The sequence below is a fragment of the Anser anser genome (assembly GCF_964211835.1).
Source record: "Anser anser genome assembly, contig: HAP1_SCAFFOLD_55, whole genome shotgun sequence".
In the NCBI taxonomy this organism is placed as follows: Eukaryota; Metazoa; Chordata; class Aves; order Anseriformes; family Anatidae; genus Anser; species Anser anser.
Window position 1 is genome coordinate 661,366 of NW_028153463.1, and position 23,207 is coordinate 684,572.

The window sequence follows — 23,207 nt, forward strand, 5'->3', positions numbered from 1 at the left end:
ATTTGAGTGGATTGGTCAGCCAAAAGATCCAAGGCTGTCGCTGTTTGATTTGTTACAACTTCGAGGATAGCTTGCAACCTAATTATTCGGTTCAAATTATAAATAGGTTCTCGGGCTCCTGATATCAACTCATTTGGGTTCCAGGTGGCTGGCCCATAATGCTGTATGATTCTTTCAGGAGGCCATTCATCCTTTCCCCATTTTTGGGCACTACCCCCGGTTAAGGAAGTATCAATAGATCGTTTTACTCTGTTCAGGTCATCATATAATCTTATTCCTAAATGATTTCCTTGTGTTTGTGACAATAAAAAGAACAAGGGTCTTATGTACCCCCATAGCATATTCCCGACCAGTTTCCAGGTAGCCTCTTGTAAGCATGTTTGCCACACACCCAATAATGTCCCTTTAGGGCCCACGTCCCGTTTGGAAAATGACCATCCCATCCATCTTTACCCTTTGGGGCGTGATAATACAGAGTGTCCTTGTTACCGAGTGGTCCTGTTACAATGTCTGCCCCGTTTGTACTCGTATATGCACGCTTCCAAGCTCCCACGTTGGGTTTCCACTTACAGTCACAATTCAGTTCTCTTTGGCGACCTGTCATATTATAAGCCTTTTTCGCCGTCCAATCTTGAGAGTGTGGGAAGCGCCTTCAGTCATGGGGTTGGGCCCGCTTTCAGAGCTTGTGTTACCATTCAGCCCTTCAGGGTGATCCAGCTCCTGGAAAAACTAATCACAATTTTATTATGGGTTTAAAAGGTTCTCATGTTATTTTTCTCAGGACAAACTGATCTTGGTGTGGGAGAAGTCCGGTCGAGGCACTCTCACTCGGCGGTCAATACCCATAGGGGTTGCCTCCCTCGGTAGACCATACACGCCGCAGTGGAGGGTCCTACCCCGGTCTTGCCTTCTCCCTTTCCTCCCTTCAGCCTTGTCCTCTTTATCCAGTGCCCTTAATTCATGCAGAACCTCATTGCTGGGATATCAGTTCCTCTTTAGTCTCAGTTTCAGTTCCCCAGGAGTGGACTCAACCCTCCAGGCTTCGGTAGTTATTGGTCCTTTTATTCTGGATGCGTGGGTCCAACCCCTTCTTGCTGTTCTCACAGCTGTTTCAGTAGTAAGTAAAACAAGGTACGGTCCCTCCCATCGGGGGTTCAATGATTCTTCTCTCCAGGTTTTTATTAAGACCTTGTCTCCTGGTTGTATTTTATGAATAGCAAATCCTAAAGGTGGTGTCTGAGTCATCATCCCAATTTCTCTTATCTCCTGTAATCTCCTTCCAATGGTAATTATGTATTTCTGGATACTATGATCCTCAACTACATTGTTCCCTAGGGGCATCCCTTGAGAATAAGGCACACCATATAACATTTCATATGATGATAATCCAGTCTCACTGTGTGGTTTAGTTCTTATGTTTAAAAGTGCCAATGGTAAGCATTTCGTCCAGGGCAGCTGTGTCTCGATCATTAACTTAGCCAATTGTTGTTTTATTGTTTGATTCATCCTTTCTACTTTCCCTGAGCTTTGTGGGTGCCACGGAGTGTGGTATTCCCACTGAATACCTTTCAAGGGGTACATCCTTCAAATCTTTGTGGCTGGCGTATGTTCGATTATTTCCACACAATTGTGTTCCAACGGTCCTTCTTCTGGAACGGTTCCTAGAAATACTGCTGGATATAACAGGTTAGTCGTTTTCAAGGTTATGTCATCTTGTTCAGTTAGGATTGCCTGATATTTCATCATCCGGCTGGGTGATAACCAGTGCCCCCCCCCCTTTGTTCCAAAACGGTTGTTACCATATGTGGTCCAAAAACTTCAATACGTTTTCCCATTTGAAGGCAAATAATTTTCTACTATCTTTATCAAGAGGTATGCAAAAGAAGGCATCCTTTAAATCTATCACGGTAAACCATTTATATTTCTCTTTCACAGATGTTAACAATGTGTAAGGATTAGCTACTACCGGGTGAATATCCTTTGTTATTTCATTTATTGCTCTAAGATCTTGTACAGATCTATACTCGCCATTCGGCTTCTTTACTGGAAAAATTGGAGTATTGTATTCCCATTTACATTCTTCCAGAATCTGATATTTGAGAAATTTGTCAATAATTTTCACCATTCCCGTGCCTAGCTTCTATCTTAAGTGGATATTGTTTGATTCAAACAGGTTTGGCTCCTTCCTTTAATTCCACCTTTACCAGTTGTGCCAGTTTCGACTTCCCTGGTACATCTGTTTCCCGTACTGTTGCTATAACTGCATTTTCTACTTCTCTTGGAATATTAACAAAGGGTTTATCTTTGATCATTAGGATTTGGCCTACTTTGGACTCAGGTACCTTCATTATTAATTCTCCATCCTCAAAGGTTATTGTTGCATCTAATTTGGCTAATAGATCCCGTCCCAAGAGTGGCATCGGGCATTCTGGTACATACTAAAATTTATGGGTTAGTTCCTCACCCCCAAAACGCAAATCAAGGGGTCGTAAGAATGACCATTCTTCCTCTTTCCCTGTGGCTCCAATTATTGTAGTTGTCTTAGTTCCTAATCGTCCTTTTAAACTATTTAACACTGAATATGTTGCTCCTATTACATTTACAGCCTAATTAACACAGAGAAAGAAGCTCCCATAACCAACAAAAAATTCAAGCCTGTCTTCGTTTCCTAGCTTTATTTCAACTAGTGGACCTGCTAGGGTAGATGCCCCAGGTCCCCATCATTCCTGACTGTTGTAAGTTTGTCCTGCAGCCTAAGACAATTTCTTTCTGATATCAGGGGCTGATTGCCCTGGAAAGAGGCTAGCCAGTTGCCTCTCTCTCTTTTTTTTTTTTTTTTTAAGCCAGGTCCATTTTTTTTTTTTTTCATTGCATTTCAAAGTTGGTCCAGAAATTCAAAAATTCCATAAATTCCATAGGGGTTTCTTTTGGACCTTGTTGGAACAGATTCTCAATTCCCAATAGCCAATTTAACCAGATTTTAGTATTTACATAATTTCCGGGGTGATTAGGGTCTCAGTGAGGGGGTCGGTCAGGGGAATGCAATCGTTGAAAGTTCCCTGAGCGGTCCCATTGGCAATCTGAGCTCACACAGGAACTCAGGTTGTTTCAAAAGTTAGCTGCTTTTCTGTTTCCACGACAACTCTCTCGGACCCATCACGGTCCCCCTGCCCCAGAGGGCTCACACCGCGATTTAGAGATCTCAGCCTCGGGTTGAGGCGGAACTATTAACATTCCTACATCCTCTTTCCCTGCTCATTCAACTTCAAACAGCTCTGTTAAATACTACATGCCACACAACCTTTAACACCTTCAACAACCCTTTTAACACTTCCTTTATCTTTCTCCAGCCCGTACTTTTCTAATGCCAACACCAAAGGCTCAGTCAGGGGCCAACTTAATTCCAAACCTTTTCCCTCCAACATGCTGAAACAACATATCACTATACAACATTTCATCCTATTTTCCTTCTCTCCTCAAAAACATTAATTGCAAGACACTGTTATAGTCGATTGATCCATAAAGTGGCCATTTAGTTTATATAGTGGCCACCATTGATTGCAATACTTAGTGAAAGTCCTCTTGCTTTCTGTGCCCCCATTTCTAACAATATCCTTCCAATGTGCCAATATGCACCCAAGGAGGCTTTTTCTTTTTTAGGACGTCTTTTTTTTTTTTTTTTTTTTTTTGGATTTTCCCCTTTTCCTTGATTTCCCATTCCCTTTTATTTATTTATATTAGTTACTGTCCCTTGTTTCAATTTCCACGCAAACCTTTTTATTGCAGGTTTTTACTATCTTTTCCTAATCTTCTTCCCAAATGTCCCAATTCTCTGGGATTAAACTCTTCTTTCCACATACAAACTTTACTATTTCAGATTATTAATGAGCCCCATTCCAATCATAAATCCGCAGGACTTCGGAAAAACACCTGAAGCACTCAGCCTTCTGTCTTCTAGACAAACAATAACACCTTTTCCACAAAATTTACATTTCAATAAGACCGAATTTCAAGCCAAATGCTAATTTTTCTCATGCACTTTGTTAGTAAGCCTACACAAAACAAGGAATCACTCCTGTGTATCCGTCAAGATGGGGTTTTAAAAAGGTATTGAGGCCTAAATAAATTCGCTCTCCCCCTTCTTACCAAATTCCCAGGGCTCAGGCCCGAACCACCAAAGAAGTGACTCTCCGTTCTACCACTTTGATAATCAGTCAGCCCCACTCCCCCGATACTTGGGAAACTGACCAAACACCACCGCGAATATACCCAAACTTCTAAACTGTTACTTAGATAATGCTCCCACCTTCCTCCTTGACACAGTCAAAACATTTAAGAACAAAACAGGATTATAAGATGCACCACCGGGGGTGGATTGTTAGGATATAGAGGTGGTAGGTTATCCAATGACTCCCATTCATCATCTTTTTCTTTTTCCTTTTTTTTTTATTTTTTTATTTTTTTGTTCTCTTCTTCGTCAAACTTCTCGTCTGCTTTTAGTGTAAATATTGAGGCTGGAAAAGGACGTGAGATCCTGATCCATAATCCTGCATAATCACTTTCCTCCTGGCTAAAAGGTTCCTTTGAATTAACATGTATATTTAAGGCCTGGCAAACCCAGTCTTCAAAGGATCCGAAAACGGGCCAAAAGACATGTGGTCTTAAAGGCTACTTTGGCCATTCTGTCATACAATACTGAACCATTTTTAATTTACTTTTTCCCTTTTCTGGGGCCCCTATCGTTCCAATTTCTAATCATTATCCCTAATGGACTTTCTGGTGGTATGTCTGGTAATTTGCTCCCTTTTCTCTGGTCCCGGGTCTTCAATTTTGTCTGACCCATCTAGGAATTTTACTGTGGCAATTCCTACAGCCCTTGGTTGCCTTAGTGAGAGTGTCTTGCAGGGGGTTTAGGACCTATCACCCACCCACGAATCCTATAGGAATCGCTTCGGTCCTTCACCGGCCAAGTCCCTCGCGGGAGATTGGAACCGCGGTTAGAAGACCTCCACAATCGCTTCGGAACTACGTTCCGTCTCAATCACACTCTCACACACACACAGGCAACCGAAACCCACCCAACCGAACGGTATACGCCTTAAATACTTACGACTCCGTCGTCTTCGTTCGGATCTTCGCGCGCAGAATTACGGGCAAAATATAGTGCTGCAGCCGGCAAAGGGAGCTCATAAAAAAATCTAAATCTTTGCTTGCCCTTATTCAGGTTCAAGATGGCATTAGCCCTGACCTGACTCGAACAGGAGCCAACAAATGGTGGGGGCGCCCCTCCTAGATCAAGTCAGAATTCAGGAACCAAGACCATCCCGGACGAGCCCCCAATTGTTATAAATGACTGAGTCCCAAATAGGATTACAATCAAAGTTTACAATTTATTAAATGAATAGAGGCAAGCAAACAGCGCTGGGTGCGCCGCGAGTCTCTGCTCCACCAGGACGCACACCTGTTACGTAAGGCGGCTGGTTTTTATGCTCCTAGGCTAATACATATTCATTACTACTTCTAGAAGAGGCAGGGTTATTATAATTGGTTTCCCGAATCCGAAGTCCTTCCAGGTGCGCCTGCTTATCAGTCTCTGTTAGTTTCTCGGGGGCCGCTCAGACAGGGAGGCTCATATTCTTCCTCCTTATCTAGTGGTCTCTTGGCCGGCTGTCAGAAGTTACTGCACATTCGTGCAAAGTCAGCAGTTTTTCTCCGAAGAAATCCCTTTGTTCTCTTCTCGCCTAAACCCAGGCCTCAATGTTAACCCTTCAAAACCCCTTAGTGGCACGAATTGCTGGACCATTTCTTACACGCTTAAAACTCTAAGGACTTGGCGGTGCCCCAAACCCACCTAGAGGAGCCTGTTCTACAATCGATAATCCCCGATTAACCCAACCACCCCTTGCCAACACAGCCTACATACCGCCGTCGCCAGCCCACCTCGAATGAGAGCACAACAGTGGACACAATAGCACCCCGCTAATAAGACAGGTCAAGGTATAGCCTATGGAGTGGAAGAAATGGGCTACATTCCCTATTCATAGGGCACACGGAAAGAAGCGTGAAACCACTTCTGGAAGGCGGATTTAGCAGTAAAGTGGGACAATAGAGCCTACTTTAAGCCGGCCCTGGGGCACGTACATGGTTAAACATGCCTGTTAGTAGTGTGGCGAGCCATAGTGGGAAGGCTAGGGCTATGTTCATAGATAGTTGGGTGGTTGGGGTGAATGTATATGGAAGGAGGCCTAGAAGGTTGATTGTAAGAAGTATGATTATTAGGGATGTAAATATTATGGCTCATTTGTGGCCATTTTTGTTGAGTGGGACTATTAGTTGTTTTGTGATTAGGTGAAGGAGTCATGTTTGGATAGTAGAAAGGCGGTTGTTGATTCATCGGTTGTTTGGGGACGGGAATAGTAGGGCTGGGAAGAGTAGGGATAGTAGGATTAAGGGGATGCCAAATAGATTGGGGCTGGAAAATTGGTCAAAGAAGCTTAGGTTCATGGTCAGGATCATGGTGTGGGTTTGGTAGTGAGGGAGGTCTTATTTGATGGGGGGTTGGTTGTGGTGAAGGCTAGTAGTTTTGGTTGGATGAGGAGTGCTAGGGTTAATCAGGTTATAATTATGATTGAAAATCATGGTGCGGGGTTAAGCTGTGGCATATCATTAAGGAGGGGGAAGTCCCTCTTTGGCTAGCTTAAAAGGCTAGTGCTGTTGCATAGCTTCTTAATGATTAGGATGATGATAGAAGGGACGATCAGGCCTCGAAATGTGGGAGTGGGGTTGATTCTACTACAGTAGGTATGTAGCTGTGATTAGCCCCGCAAATTTCTGAGCATTGTCCGTAAAAAATCCCAGGCCGGGTGGTAATGAATGAAGTTTGGTTTAGTCGGCCTGGGATTGCGTCTGTTTTAACTCCGAGCGTTGGGACTGCTCAGGAGTGGAGTACGTCTCCTGCAGTAATGATTACGCGGATGGGGGATTCTATTGGGATAACTACGCGGTGGTCAACTTCTAGCAGTCGGAAGTGGCCGTTGGGTAAGTCTGGGGTGGGCACTATGTAGGAGTCGAATGATAGGTCTTTGAAGTCTGTGTATTCGTAGCTTCAGTATCATTGGTGGCCGATGGCTTTTAGGGTGAGGTCTGGTTCATCGATTTTGTCCATTATGTAGAGGATTTGTAGGGATGGGAGGGCGAGGAGTACCAGGACGATAGCAGGTAGGATTGTCCAGATCAGCTCTACTTCTTGGGCGTCTACAGCATTGGACGAGAGTTTTTCTGTTAGTATGTGGGCTAAAAGGTAGAGAACTAGGCTGCAGATAGCTAGGGCAACGATTAGGGCGTGGTCGTGGAATTCAACGAGTTCTTCTATGATGGGTGATGAGGCGTCTTGGAATCCTAGTTGGGAGTGGTTGGCCACATGAGATGTACAGGATTTTTACCTGTGATTTAGTCTTGACAAGGCTATGTAATTGGTTTACTAACGTCTCATAAGAAAGAAGCATGAGCGGTTAACCTCCTGGGAGACCCAGAAAACTTCACCCCAGCAAACCCGCTAGTAACCCCACCACACATCAAGCCAGAATGATACTTCCTATTCGCCTACGCCATCCTACGTTCAATCCCAAATAAACTAGGAGGCGTATTAGCACTGGCCGCCTCCGTACTGATCCTATTCCTAATCCCATTCCTGCACAAATCAAAACAACGAGCAATAACATTCCGACCACTCTCCCAGCTCCTATTCTGAGTACTAGTCGCCGACCTCCTCGTCCTAACATGAGTAGGAAGCCAACCCGTCGAACACCCATTCATCATCATCGGCCAACTCGCTTCAATCGCCTACTTCACTATCCTCCTATTTCTCCTCCCCACCGCAAGCGCCCTAGACAACAAAATACTCAACTGCTAAATACTCTAATAGTTTATAAAAACATTGGTCTTGTAAACCAAAGATTGAAGACTTACCACTTCTTAGAGTACCCCAAACTCAGAAAAAAAGGACTCAAACCTTTATCTCCAGCTCCCAAAGCTGGCATTTTCAATAAACTATTCTCTGACCCTAACCCCTAAACCGCCCGAATAGCACCCCGCGACAACCCCCGCACAAGCTCCAATACAACAAACAAAGTCAACAACAGCCCCCAACCCGCCACTAAAAACATCCCTGCCCCATGTGAATAAAACATGGAAACTCCACTAAAATCCGACCGAACAACAAACACCCCAACATTATTCACAGTAGAAACCCCGAACTTCCAAGCCCCCATAAACCCCCCAAACACCAACCCCCCAAAAACAATTGCCACAAACGCTACTGCACATCCAATCACCCGTCAATCCCCCCAAGCCCCAGGGAAAGGCTCCGCTGCTAAAGCTACTGAATAAACAAACACCACCAGCATACCCCCCAAATACACCATAAACAGCACTAAAGCCACGAACGAAACCCCAAGGCCCAGCAACCACCCGCACCCCGCCACAGACGCTAACACCAAACCAACAACCCCATAATACGGCGAAGGATTCGACGCCACACCCAAAACACCCACCGCAAAGCAAATCCCTAAAAAAAACATAAAATAAGTCATTATTCCTGCCCGGACACTACCCGAGGCCTGCGGCTCGAAAAGCCGCCATTGTTCTCAACTACAGGAACTAACCGCAAGCCCCCAATAATTCTACCCCATCTATGCCATTATGCTTAACCCCCCCCCCCTCCCCCCCCGAGGCGGGGGTATTTGGTTATGCATATTCGTGCATAAATTTATATACCCCATATACATACATACTATAGTACCAGTAATATACATTATATACGGACTATCTTATAAGCAGGTGCTAAACCCATACATGTACACGGCCATTAAACCCTTAAACACACTCCTACCAAACCACCCGGCATGAATGTTCTAGGACCATACCCCACAACACCCAATACAACTCCACTCAAGCGCATAACAAGACCCCATTTTAATGAATGCTCACAGGACATGCTCCAACAACAACTCTCCACCACATATCTCATGCAGTTCATATCAGACGGATTTATTAATCGTACTCCTCACGTGAAATCAGCAACCCGTTGCACATAATGTCCGGTATGACTAGCTTCAGGCCCATACGTTCCCCCTAAACCCCTCGCCCTCCTCACATTTTTGCGCCTCTGGTTCCTCGGTCAGGGCCATCCATTGGGTTCACTCACCCCTCCTTGCCCTTCAAAGTGGCATCTGTGAGTACTTTCACCTTCTCAATGCGTAATCGCGGCATGTTCCAGCTTTTTGGCGCCTCTGGTTCCTCTTATTTTTTCCGGGGTTACCTCACAGGTGGCTATTCCCAGTGATCTCGGGGGTCCCACAATCTAAGCCTGGACACACCTGCCTCACGGCCTATCCTATATTTCAAGGGTCCCTCGATGAGACGGTTGGCGTATATGGGGAATCATCCTGACACTGATGCACTTTGACCACATTCAGTTAATGTTACCTCCACCCTCCGGGTTAAATGGGGCTATTGGATGAATGCTCGTTGGACATAGCACAAAACAACAAATCATTAAGCGCAACCCCTGCGCTTCACAAACTAAACCAGTAAACTTTCGCTAACCACCATGTAGCATAAACCTTCATCGCCCAATCCCAGCAAACTACCTCTAAAACTCCATTAATCATCCCTTCCATGACATCATCGGAACGATGTACATATACACACAAACACATACAAAATAACTTAAACTTATTAGAGAAACTCCAGTACTAAAAATAGTAAACACAAGCAATAATTTCATATACTTCACTCTCACTCACCACTCAACTATCAGCTAACCACACCCCCGTCCACATAGCTTAACACAAAGCATGGCACTGAAGTTGCCAAGATGGCATAAAACATGCCTGCGGACAAAAGACTTAGTCCTAACCTTACGGTTGGTTTTTGCTAAATATATACATGCAAGTATCCGCGCCCCAGTGTAAACGCCCTCGACCACCTACCCCCATACAGGCCTTGAGGAGCGGGTATCAGGCACACCCAAGTAGTAGCCCAAGACGCCTCGCTAAGCCACGCCCCCACGGGTATTCAGCAGTAATTAACATTAAGCAATGAGTGCAAACTTGACTTAGTTATAGCAACAGCCTAACTTCAAGGGTTGGTAAATCTTGTGCCAGCCACCGCGGTCATACAAGAAACCCAAATCAACCGTCCTATTGACACGGCGTAAAGAGTGGTAAAATGCCTATCCTAGCTAACTAAGATCAAAATGCAACTGAGCTGTCATAAGCCCAAGATGCACCTAAACACACCATTAAGATGATCTTAGGAACTAACGACTGATTTAAACCCACGAAAGCCAGGGCCCAAACTGGGATTAGATACCCCACTATGCCTGGCCCTAAATCTTGATACTTACTTTACCGAAGTATCCGCCAGAGAACTACGAGCACAAACGCTTAAAACTCTAAGGACTTGGCGGTGCCCCAAACCCACCTAGAGGAGCCTGTTCTACAATCGATAATCCCCGATTAACCCAACCACCCCTTGCCAACACAGCCTACATACCGCCGTCGCCAGCCCACCTCGAATGAGAGCACAACAGTGGACACAATAGCACCCCGCTAATAAGACAGGTCAAGGTATAGCCTATGGAGTGGAAGAAATGGGCTACATTCCCTATTCATAGGGCACACGGAAAGAAGCGTGAAACCACTTCTGGAAGGCGGATTTAGCAGTAAAGTGGGACAATAGAGCCTACTTTAAGCCGGCCCTGGGGCACGTACATACCGCCCGTCACCCTCCTCAAAAGCCACATCCCACATAACTAATACCATAAATACGCTGAAGATGAGGTAAGTCGTAACAAGGTAAGTGTACCGGAAGGTGTACTTAGAATATCAAGACGTAGCTATAACACCAAAGCACTCAGCTTACACCTGAAAGATATCTACTAGACCGGATCGTCTTGAAGCCCCCCCTCTAGCTCAACCACACAAATAGTACACCAAAACTAAAGAATTTACTAAACTAATTAAACTAAAGCATTTTACAGTCTTAGTATAGGCGATAGAAAAGACACTTAGACGCGATAGAGACCCCAGTACCGTAAGGGAAAGATGAAATAGCAGTGAAACAATCAAAGCGACAGACAGCAAAGATCAACCCTTGTACCTTTTGCATCATGGTTTAGCGAGAACAACCAAGCAAAGTGAACTAAAGTTTGCCCCCCCGAAACCCAAGCGAGCTACTTTCAAGCAGTTAAAGAGAGCGAACCCGTCTCTGTTGCAAAAGAGTGGGATGACTTGTCAGTAGAGGTGAAAAGCCAACCGAGCTGGGTGATAGCTGGTTACCTGTGAAACGAATCTAAGTTCCCCCTTAATCCTCCCTACCGGACATCCTGAACCCTAATGAGATGATTAAGAGCTATTTAATGGAGGGACAGCTCCATTAAAAAAGGACACAACCTCGACTAGCGGATAATTCTTACTACTGATCCTACCGTGGGCCCTAAAGCAGCCATCAAAAAAGAGTGCGTCAAAGCTCCACCACCTAAAAATACCAAAATAAGATGATTCCCTTATCACAAACAGGTCAACCTATGAATATAGGAGAATTAATGCTAAAATAAGTAACTCAGGGCCACACCCCTCTAACGGCGCAAGCTTACATAGAAACATTATTAACAGACCTAGACAGATACAAAAACCCCTACAAGACCACGTATTAACTAACCCTGTTAACCCGACTCAGGAGCGCCTATAAGAGCGATTAAAATCTGTGAAAGGAACTCGGCAAATTAATAAGGCCCGACTGTTTACCAAAAACATAGCCTTCAGCAAATTAAACAAGTATTGAAGGTGATGCCTGCCCGGTGACTTAGGTTTAACGGCCGCGGTATCCTAACCGTGCAAAGGTAGCGCAATCAATTGTCCCATAAATCGAGACTTGTATGAATGGCTAAACGAGGTCTTAACTGTCTCTCACAGATAATCAGTGAAATTGATCTCCCCGTGCAAAAGCGGGGATGTGAACATAAGACGAGAAGACCCTGTGGAACTTAAAAATCAACGACCACCGCGAATCCTCAATCAACCCCACTGGGGCCACTACCATCGCAGAGCCTGGTCGATATTTTTCGGTTGGGGCGACCTTGGAGGAGAACAAATCCTCCAAAAACAAGACCATACCTCTTTACCTAGAGCTACCCCTCAAAGTGCTAACAGTGACCAGACCCAATATAATTGATTAATGGACCAAGCTACCCCAGGGATAACAGCGCAATCCCCCTCAAGAGCCCATATCGACAGGGGGGTTTACGACCTCGATGTTGGATCAGGACATCCTAATGGTGCAGCCGCTATTAAGGGTTCGTTTGTTCAACGATTAACAGTCCTACGTGATCTGAGTTCAGACCGGAGCAATCCAGGTCGGTTTCTATCTATGACACACTCTCCCCAGTACGAAAGGACCGGGAAAGTGGGGCCAATACCACAAGCACGCCCCCCCCCTCTAAGCAGTGAAACCAACTAAACCGTGAAGAGGGCCTTCCCCCACCACTTTCAATCCTAGAAAAGGACCAGCTAGAGTGGCAGAGCCCGGCAAGTGCAGAAGGCTTAAGCCCTTTCCCCAGAGGTTCAAATCCTCTCCCTAGCTTCACCCATGATTCAAATAACAACACTAAGCTGCCTCATTATATCCCTCCTATACATCATCCCAATCCTGATTGCCGTAGCCTTCCTAACCCTAGTAGAACGGAAAATCCTAAGCTACATACAATCCCGCAAAGGCCCTAACGTTGTCGGGCCTTTTGGCCTACTTCAACCATTTGCGGACGGACTGAAACTATTTACCAAAGAGCCCATCCGACCCTCTACCTCTTCCCCACTTCTATTCATTCTGATACCAATACTAGCCCTTGTCCTAGCCCTCACCACTTGAGCACCACTACCACTCCCATTTCCCCTAGCAGATCTAAACCTCGGAGTTCTCTTCCTAATAGCCATGTCAAGCCTAGCCGTCTACTCAGTCCTATGATCAGGCTGAGCCTCGAACTCAAAATACGCACTAATCGGAGCCCTACGGGCAGTAGCACAGACCATTTCATACGAAGTGACACTGGCCATAATCCTGCTATCAATAATCATACTAAGCGGAAGCTACACACTCAGCTCCTTTGCCGTCGCACAGGAGCCTCTATACTTCATTTTCTCCTCATGACCCCTAGCAATAATATGATACGTATCCACCCTAGCAGAGACAAACCGAGCTCCTTTTGACCTCACAGAGGGTGAATCTGAGCTAGTCTCAGGGTTTAACGTTGAATACGCCGCAGGACCCTTCGCCTTATTCTTCCTAGCTGAATATGCGAACATTATGCTAATAAATACACTTACAGCCATCATATTCCTAAACCCAAGCGCCCTAGGGCCACCCACAGAACTATTCCCCGTCATCCTAGCCACAAAAGTCCTCCTACTATCTTCTGGTTTCTTATGGGTCCGAGCTTCATACCCACGATTCCGATATGACCAACTAATGCACCTACTATGAAAAAACTTCCTACCCCTCACACTAGCTCTGTGCCTCTGACACATCAGCATACCTATCTGCTATGCAGGCCTACCTCCTTACATAAGGAAATGTGCCTGAACTACAAAGGGTCACTATGATAAAGTGAACATAGAGGTATAACAGCCCTCTCATTTCCTGCTGACCTTAGAAAAGTAGGAATTGAACCCACACAAGAGAAATCAAAATTCTCCATACTTCCCTTATATTATTTTCTAGTAGAGTCAGCTAATCAAGCTATCGGGCCCATACCCCGAAAATGATGGTTTAACCCCCTCCTCTACTAATGAACCCTTACGCGACCCCAATCATAACCTTCAGCCTCATCTTGGGCACCACAATCACAATTTCCAGCAACCACTGAGTTCTGGCCTGGACAGGACTGGAGATCAACACACTAGCCATCATTCCCCTAATTGCCAAATCCCACCACCCACGAGCAGTAGAAGCCGCAACGAAATACTTCCTAACCCAAGCAGCTGCTTCCGCCCTGGTCCTATTCTCTAGCATAACCAATGCCTGAGTCACCGGCCAATGAGACATCACACAAATAAACCACCCAACCTCCTGTCTACTACTGACAGCAGCAATCGCTATTAAACTGGGCCTAGTGCCATTTCACTTCTGATTCCCAGAAGTACTACAAGGATCGCCACTAATAACAGCCCTGCTACTCTCGACCCTCATAAAATTCCCCCCACTAACCCTGCTCCTACTAACATCCAAATCCCTCGACCCAGCTCTACTCACCGCCATGGCCCTAGCCTCAACAGCACTAGGAGGCTGAATAGGACTGAACCAAACACAAACACGCAAAATCCTAGCCTTCTCGTCCATCTCCCACTTAGGCTGAATCGCCATCATCCTAGTTTACAGCCCCAAATTGGCCTTACTTACCTTCTACCTATACACAATCATAACATCAGCCGTATTCCTAGCCCTTAACAAAATCAAAGCCCTTAACCTATCCATGATCACAACCTCATGAACAAAAACCCCAGTGCTAAACGCCACCCTAATACTAGTACTTTTATCCCTAGCAGGCCTCCCCCCATTAACAGGCTTTATACCAAAGTGACTTATCATCCAAGAACTAACTAAACAGGAAATAACACCAGCAGCCATGGCAATTGCCATGCTATCACTGCTCAGCCTCTTCTTCTACCTACGCCTCGCATACCACTCAACAATTACCCTTCCCCCCAACTCCTCTAACCACATAAAACAATGATACACTAGCAAAGCCCCAAGCACACCTACTGCGGTCCTTGCCTCACTATCAATCCTCTTACTTCCCCTGTCCCCAATAATACATGCCATTGTCTAGAAACTTAGGATAACACCCCAAACCGAAGGCCTTCAAAGCCTTAAATAAGAGTTAAACCCTCTTAGTTTCTGCACATTAAGACTTACAGAATATTAACCTGTATCTTCTGAATGCAAGTCAGACGCTTTAATTAAGCTAAAGCCTCCCTAGACAGATGGGCTTCGATCCCACAAAACTCTAGTTAACAGCTAAATGCCTAAACCAATTGGCTTCTGCCTACAAAGACCCTGACGCACCCTAGTGCGCATCGATGAGCTTGCAACTCAACATGAATTTCACTACAGAGCCGATAAGAAGAGGAATTAAACCTCTGTAAAAAGGACTACAGCCTAACGCTTCAACACTCAGCCATCTTACCCGTCACCTTCATCAACCGATGACTATTTTCCACTAACCATAAGGATATTGGCACCCTGTACCTCATCTTCGGGGCATGAGCAGGAATAGTCGGCACCGCACTCAGCCTATTAATCCGCGCAGAACTAGGACAACCAGGAACTCTCCTAGGCGACGACCAAATTTACAATGTAATCGTTACCGCTCACGCCTTTGTAATAAGCTTCTTTATAGTCATACCCATCATGATCGGAGGATTCGGCAACTGATTAGTCCCCCTCATAATCGGTGCCCCCGACATAGCATTCCCGCGAATAAACAACATAAGCTTTTGACTCCTCCCCCCATCATTCCTCCTCCTACTAGCCTCATCCACTGTAGAAGCTGGCGCCGGCACAGGCTGAACTGTCTACCCTCCCCTAGCAGGTGACCTTGCCCACGCCGGAGCTTCAGTAGACCTGGCTATCTTCTCACTCCACTTAGCCGGTATCTCCTCCATCCTTGGGGCCATCAACTTTATCACCACAGCCATCAACATAAAACCCCCCGCACTCTCACAATACCAAACCCCACTATTTGTCTGATCCGTACTAATTACCGCCATCCTACTCCTTCTATCACTCCCCGTACTCGCCGCCGGTATTACAATATTACTAACTGATCGAAACCTAAACACCACATTCTTCGACCCCGCTGGAGGAGGAGACCCAATCCTGTACCAACACCTATTCTGATTCTTCGGACACCCAGAAGTCTATATTCTGATCCTACCGGGGTTCGGAATCATCTCACACGTAGTCACGTACTACTCAGGCAAAAAGGAGCCCTTCGGCTACATGGGAATAGTCTGAGCCATACTATCCATCGGCTTCCTAGGATTCATCGTCTGAGCTCACCACATGTTTACAGTAGGAATAGACGTTGATACCCGAGCCTACTTTACATCAGCCACTATAATCATTGCCATCCCTACCGGAATCAAAGTATTTAGCTGACTAGCCACCCTGCACGGAGGAACAATCAAATGAGACCCCCCCCAATACTATGAGCTCTAGGATTTATCTTCCTATTTACCATCGGAGGATTAACAGGAATCGTTCTTGCAAACTCTTCCCTAGACATCGCCCTGCACGACACGTACTACGTAGTTGCCCACTTCCACTACGTCCTATCCATAGGCGCCGTCTTTGCCATTCTAGCAGGATTTACTCACTGATTCCCACTACTCACTGGGTTTACCCTACACCAAACATGAGCAAAAGCCCACTTCGGGGTAATATTTACAGGAGTAAACCTAACGTTCTTCCCCCAGCACTTCCTAGGCCTAGCAGGAATACCCCGACGATACTCGGACTATCCCGACGCCTACACACTATGAAACACCATTTCCTCCTAGTCCTAGGACTTAGAGAAACTCCAGTACTAAAAATAGTAAACACAAGCAATAATTTCATATACTTCACTCTCACTCACCACTCAACTATCAGCTAACCACACCCCCGTCCACATAGCTTAACACAAAGCATGGCACTGAAGTTGCCAAGATGGCATAAAACATGCCTGCGGACAAAAGACTTAGTCCTAACCTTACGGTTGGTTTTTGCTAAATATATACATGCAAGTATCCGCGCCCCAGTGTAAACGCCCTCGACCACCTACCCCCATACAGGCCTTGAGGAGCGGGTATCAGGCACACCCAAGTAGTAGCCCAAGACGCCTCGCTAAGCCACGCCCCCACGGGTATTCAGCAGTAATTAACATTAAGCAATGAGTGCAAACTTGACTTAGTTATAGCAACAGCCTAACTTCAAGGGTTGGTAAATCTTGTGCCAGCCACCGCGGTCATACAAGAAACCCAAATCAACCGTCCTATTGACACGGCGTAAAGAGTGGTAAAATGCCTATCCTAGCTAACTAAGATCAAAATGCAACTAAGCTGTCATAAGCCCAAGATGCACCTAAACACACCATTAAGATGATCTTAGGAACTAACGACTGATTTAAACCCACGAAAGCCAGGGCCCAAACTGGGATTAGATACCCCACTATGCCTGGCCCTAAATCTTGATACTTACTTTACCGAAGTATCCGCCAGAGAACTACGAGCACAAACGCTTAAAACTCTAAGGACTTGGCGGTGCCCCAAACCCACCTAGAGGAGCCTGTTCTACAATCGATAATCCCCGATTAACCCAACCACCCCTTGCCAACACAGCCTACATACCGCCGTCGCCAGCCCACCTCGAATGAGAGCACAACAGTGGACACAATAGCACCCCGCTAATAAGACAGGTCAAGGTATAGCCTATGGAGTGGAAGAAATGGGCTACATTCCCTATTCATAGGGCACACGGAAAGAAGCGTGAAACCACTTCTGGAAGGCGGATTTAGCAGTAAAGTGGGACAATAGAGCCTACTTTAAGCCGGCCCTGGGGCACGTACATGGTTAAACATGCCTGTTAGTAGTGTGGCGAGCCATAGTGGGAAGGCTAGGGCTATGTTCATAGATAGTTGGGTGGTTGGGGTGAATGTATATGGAAGGAGGCCTAGAAGGTTGATTGTAAGAAGTATGATTATTAGGGATGTAAATATTATGGCTCATTTGTGGCCATTTTTGTTGAGTGGGACTATTAGTTGTTTTGTGATTAGGTGAAGGAGTCATGTTTGGATAGTAGAAAGGCGGTTGTTGATTCATCGGTTGTTTGGGGACGGGAATAGTAGGGCTGGGAAGAGTAGGGATAGTAGGATTAAGGGGATGCCAAATAGATTGGGGCTGGAAAATTGGTCAAAGAAGCTTAGGTTCATGGTCAGGATCATGGTGTGGGTTTGGTAGTGAGGGAGGTCTTATTTGATGGGGGGTTGGTTGTGGTGAAGGCTAGTAGTTTTGGTTGGATGAGGAGTGCTAGGGTTAATCAGGTTATAATTATGATTGAAAATCATGGTGCGGGGTTAAGCTGTGGCATATCATTAAGGAGGGGGAAGTCCCTCTTTGGCTAGCTTAAAAGGCTAGTGCTGTTGCATAGCTTCTTAATGATTAGGATGATGATAGAAGGGACGATCAGGCCTCGAAATGTGGGAGTGGGGTTGATTCTACTACAGTAGGTATGTAGCTGTGATTAGCCCCGCAAATTTCTGAGCATTGTCCGTAAAAAATCCCAGGCCGGGTGGTAATGAATGAAGTTTGGTTTAGTCGGCCTGGGATTGCGTCTGTTTTAACTCCGAGCGTTGGGACTGCTCAGGAGTGGAGTACGTCTCCTGCAGTAATGATTACGCGGATGGGGGATTCTATTGGGATAACTACGCGGTGGTCAACTTCTAGCAGTCGGAAGTGGCCGTTGGGTAAGTCTGGGGTGGGCACTATGTAGGAGTCGAATGATAGGTCTTTGAAGTCTGTGTATTCGTAGCTTCAGTATCATTGGTGGCCGATGGCTTTTAGGGTGAGGTCTGGTTCATCGATTTTGTCCATTATGTAGAGGATTTGTAGGGATGGGAGGGCGAGGAGTACCAGGACGATAGCAGGTAGGATTGTCCAGATCAGCTCTACTTCTTGGGCGTCTACAGCATTGGACGAGAGTTTTTCTGTTAGTATGTGGGCTAAAAGGTAGAGAACTAGGCTGCAGATAGCTAGGGCAACGATTAGGGCGTGGTCGTGGAATTCAACGAGTTCTTCTATGATGGGTGATGAGGCGTCTTGGAATCCTAGTTGGGAGTGGTTGGCCACATGAGATGTACAGGATTTTTACCTGTGATTTAGTCTTGACAAGGCTATGTAATTGGTTTACTAACATCTCATAAGAAAGAAGCATGAGCGGTTAATGCAGTTGGCTTGAAACCAGCATGTGAGGGTTCGATTCCTTCCTTTCTTGTACTTGGACGAAGGCCGGTTCCTCGAAAGTATGGTATGGGGGAGGGCAGCCGTGGATTCATTCAACGTTTGTGGTAGTTAGTTCTGGTTGTAGGACTTTTCGTTTGGCCGGAAAGGCTTCTCAGATGATGAATATTAGTATGATTACGGCTACTATTGAGATTAGGGAGCCGATGGAGGAAATGGTGTTTCATAGTGTGTAGGCGTCGGGATAGTCCGAGTATCGTCGGGGTATTCCTGCTAGGCCTAGGAAGTGCTGGGGGAAGAACGTTAGGTTTACTCCTGTAAATATTACCCCGAAGTGGGCTTTTGCTCATGTTTGGTGTAGGGTAAACCCAGTGAGTAGTGGGAATCAGTGAGTAAATCCTGCTAGAATGGCAAAGACGGCGCCTATGGATAGGACGTAGTGGAAGTGGGCAACTACGTAGTACGTGTCGTGCAGGGCGATGTCTAGGGAAGAGTTTGCAAGAACGATTCCTGTTAATCCTCCGATGGTAAATAGGAAGATAAATCCTAGAGCTCATAGTATTGGGGGGGGGTCTCATTTGATTGTTCCTCCGTGCAGGGTGGCTAGTCAGCTAAATACTTTGATTCCGGTAGGGATGGCAATGATTATAGTGGCTGATGTAAAGTAGGCTCGGGTATCAACGTCTATTCCTACTGTAAACATGTGGTGAGCTCAGACGATGAATCCTAGGAAGCCGATGGATAGTATGGCTCAGACTATTCCCATGTAGCCGAAGGGCTCCTTTTTGCCTGAGTAGTACGTGACTACGTGTGAGATGATTCCGAACCCCGGTAGGATCAGAATATAGACTTCTGGGTGTCCGAAGAATCAGAATAGGTGTTGGTACAGGATTGGGTCTCCTCCTCCAGCGGGGTCGAAGAATGTGGTGTTTAGGTTTCGATCAGTTAGTAATATTGTAATACCGGCGGCGAGTACGGGGAGTGATAGAAGGAGTAGGATGGCGGTAATTAGTACGGATCAGACAAATAGTGGGGTTTGGTATTGTGAGAGTGCGGGGGGTTTTATGTTGATGGCTGTGGTGATAAAGTTGATGGCCCCAAGGATGGAGGAGATACCGGCTAAGTGGAGTGAGAAGATAGCCAGGTCTACTGAAGCTCCGGCGTGGGCAAGGTCACCTGCTAGGGGAGGGTAGACAGTTCAGCCTGTGCCGGCGCCAGCTTCTACAGTGGATGAGGCTAGTAGGAGGAGGAATGATGGGGGGAGGAGTCAAAAGCTTATGTTGTTTATTCGCGGGAATGCTATGTCGGGGGCACCGATTATGAGGGGGACTAATCAGTTGCCGAATCCTCCGATCATGATGGGTATGACTATAAAGAAGCTTATTACAAAGGCGTGAGCGGTAACGATTACATTGTAAATTTGGTCGTCGCCTAGGAGAGTTCCTGGTTGTCCTAGTTCTGCGCGGATTAATAGGCTGAGTGCGGTGCCGACTATTCCTGCTCATGCCCCGAAGATGAGGTACAGGGTGCCAATATCCTTATGGTTAGTGGAAAATAGTCATCGGTTGATGAAGGTGACGGGTAAGATGGCTGAGTGTTGAAGCGTTAGGCTGTAGTCCTTTTTACAGAGGTTTAATTCCTCTTCTTATCGGCTCTGTAGTGAAATTCATGTTGAGTTGCAAGCTCATCGATGCGCACTAGGGTGCGTCAGGGTCTTTGTAGGCAGAAGCCAATTGGTTTAGGCATTTAGCTGTTAACTAGAGTTTTGTGGGATCGAAGCCCATCTGTCTAGGGAGGCTTTAGCTTAATTAAAGCGTCTGACTTGCATTCAGAAGATACAGGTTAATATTCTGTAAGTCTTAATGTGCAGAAACTAAGAGGGTTTAACTCTTATTTAAGGCTTTGAAGGCCTTCGGTTTGGGGTGTTATCCTAAGTTTCTAGACAATGGCATGTATTATTGGGGACAGGGGAAGTAAGAGGATTGATAGTGAGGCAAGGACCGCAGTAGGTGTGCTTGGGGCTTTGCTAGTGTATCATTGTTTTATGTGGTTAGAGGAGTTGGGGGGAAGGGTAATTGTTGAGTGGTATGCGAGGCGTAGGTAGAAGAAGAGGCTGAGCAGTGATAGCATGGCAATTGCCATGGCTGCTGGTGTTATTTCCTGTTTAGTTAGTTCTTGGATGATAAGTCACTTTGGTATAAAGCCTGTTAATGGGGGGAGGCCTGCTCATAGGAAGATTAATCATCCCTTCCATGACATCATCGGAACGATGTATATATACACACAAACACATACAAAATAACTTAAACTTATTAGAGAAACTCCAGTACTAAAAATAGTAAACACAAGCAATAATTTCATATACTTCACTCTCACTCACCACTCAACTATCAGCTAACCACACCCCCGTCCACATAGCTTAACACAAAGCATGGCACTGAAGTTGCCAAGATGGCATAAAACATGCCTGCGGACAAAAGACTTAGTCCTAACCTTACGGTTGGTTTTTGCTAAATATATACATGCAAGTATCCGCGCCCCAGTGTAAACGCCCTCGACCACCTACCCCCATACAGGCCTTGAGGAGCGGGTATCAGGCACACCCAAGTAGTAGCCCAAGACGCCTCGCTAAGCCACGCCCCCACGGGTATTCAGCAGTAATTAACATTAAGCAATGAGTGCAAACTTGACTTAGTTATAGCAACAGCCTAACTTCAAGGGTTGGTAAATCTTGTGCCAGCCACCGCGGTCATACAAGAAACCCAAATCAACCGTCCTATTGACACGGCGTAAAGAGTGGTAAAATGCCTATCCTAGCTAACTAAGATCAAAATGCAACTGAGCTGTCATAAGCCCAAGATGCACCTAAACACACCATTAAGATGATCTTAGGAACTAACGACTGATTTAAACCCACGAAAGCCAGGGCCCAAACTGGGATTAGATACCCCACTATGCCTGGCCCTAAATCTTGATACTTACTTTACCGAAGTATCCGCCAGAGAACTACGAGCACAAACGCTTAAAACTCTAAGGACTTGGCGGTGCCCCAAACCCACCTAGAGGAGCCTGTTCTACAATCGATAATCCCCGATTAACCCAACCACCCCTTGCCAACACAGCCTACATACCGCCGTCGCCAGCCCACCTCGAATGAGAGCACAACAGTGGACACAATAGCACCCCGCTAATAAGACAGGTCAAGGTATAGCCTATGGAGTGGAAGAAATGGGCTACATTCCCCATTCATAGGGCACACGGAAAGAAGCGTGAAACCACTTCTGGAAGGCGGATTTAGCAGTAAAGTGGGACAATAGAGCCTACTTTAAGCCGGCCCTGGGGCACGTACATACCGCCCGTCACCCTCCTCAAAAGCCACATCCCACATAACTAATACCATAAATACGCTGAAGATGAGGTAAGTCGTAACAAGGTAAGTGTACCGGAAGGTGTACTTAGAATATCAAGACGTAGCTATAACACCAAAGCACTCAGCTTACACCTGAAAGATATCTACTAGACCGGATCGTCTTGAAGCCCCCCCTCTAGCTCAACCACACAAATAGTACACCAAAACTAAAGAATTTACTAAACTAATTAAACTAAAGCATTTTACAGTCTTAGTATAGGCGATAGAAAAGACACTTAGACGCGATAGAGACCCCAGTACCGTAAGGGAAAGATGAAATAGCAGTGAAACAATCAAAGCGACAGACAGCAAAGATCAACCCTTGTACCTTTTGCATCATGGTTTAGCGAGAACAACCAAGCAAAGTGAACTAAAGTTTGCCCCCCCGAAACCCAAGCGAGCTACTTTCAAGCAGTTAAAGAGAGCGAACCCGTCTCTGTTGCAAAAGAGTGGGATGACTTGTCAGTAGAGGTGAAAAGCCAACCGAGCTGGGTGATAGCTGGTTACCTGTGAAACGAATCTAAGTTCCCCCTTAATCCTCCCTACCGGACATCCTGAACCCTAATGAGATGATTAAGAGCTATTTAATGGAGGGACAGCTCCATTAAAAAAGGACACAACCTCGACTAGCGGATAATTCTTACTACTGATCCTACCGTGGGCCCTAAAGCAGCCATCAAAAAAGAGTGCGTCAAAGCTCCACCACCTAAAAATACCAAAATAAGATGATTCCCTTATCACAA

General features: G+C 45.8%; 2 long non-coding RNA genes across 2 annotated transcripts in view; one reads left to right on the forward strand and one right to left on the reverse strand.

The window, feature by feature from the left end:
* The window catches only part of LOC310892116, a 266,364-nt gene that overhangs the window by 235,241 nt on the left and 7,916 nt on the right, over positions 1 to 23,207 (reverse strand). The window lies entirely within an intron of this gene.
* On the forward strand, positions 16,794 to 22,519 carry LOC310892119. The gene is made up of 2 exons (XR_014577882.1): positions 16,794 to 17,616; positions 22,357 to 22,519. It is a non-coding gene; the product is annotated as an uncharacterized lncRNA (long non-coding RNA).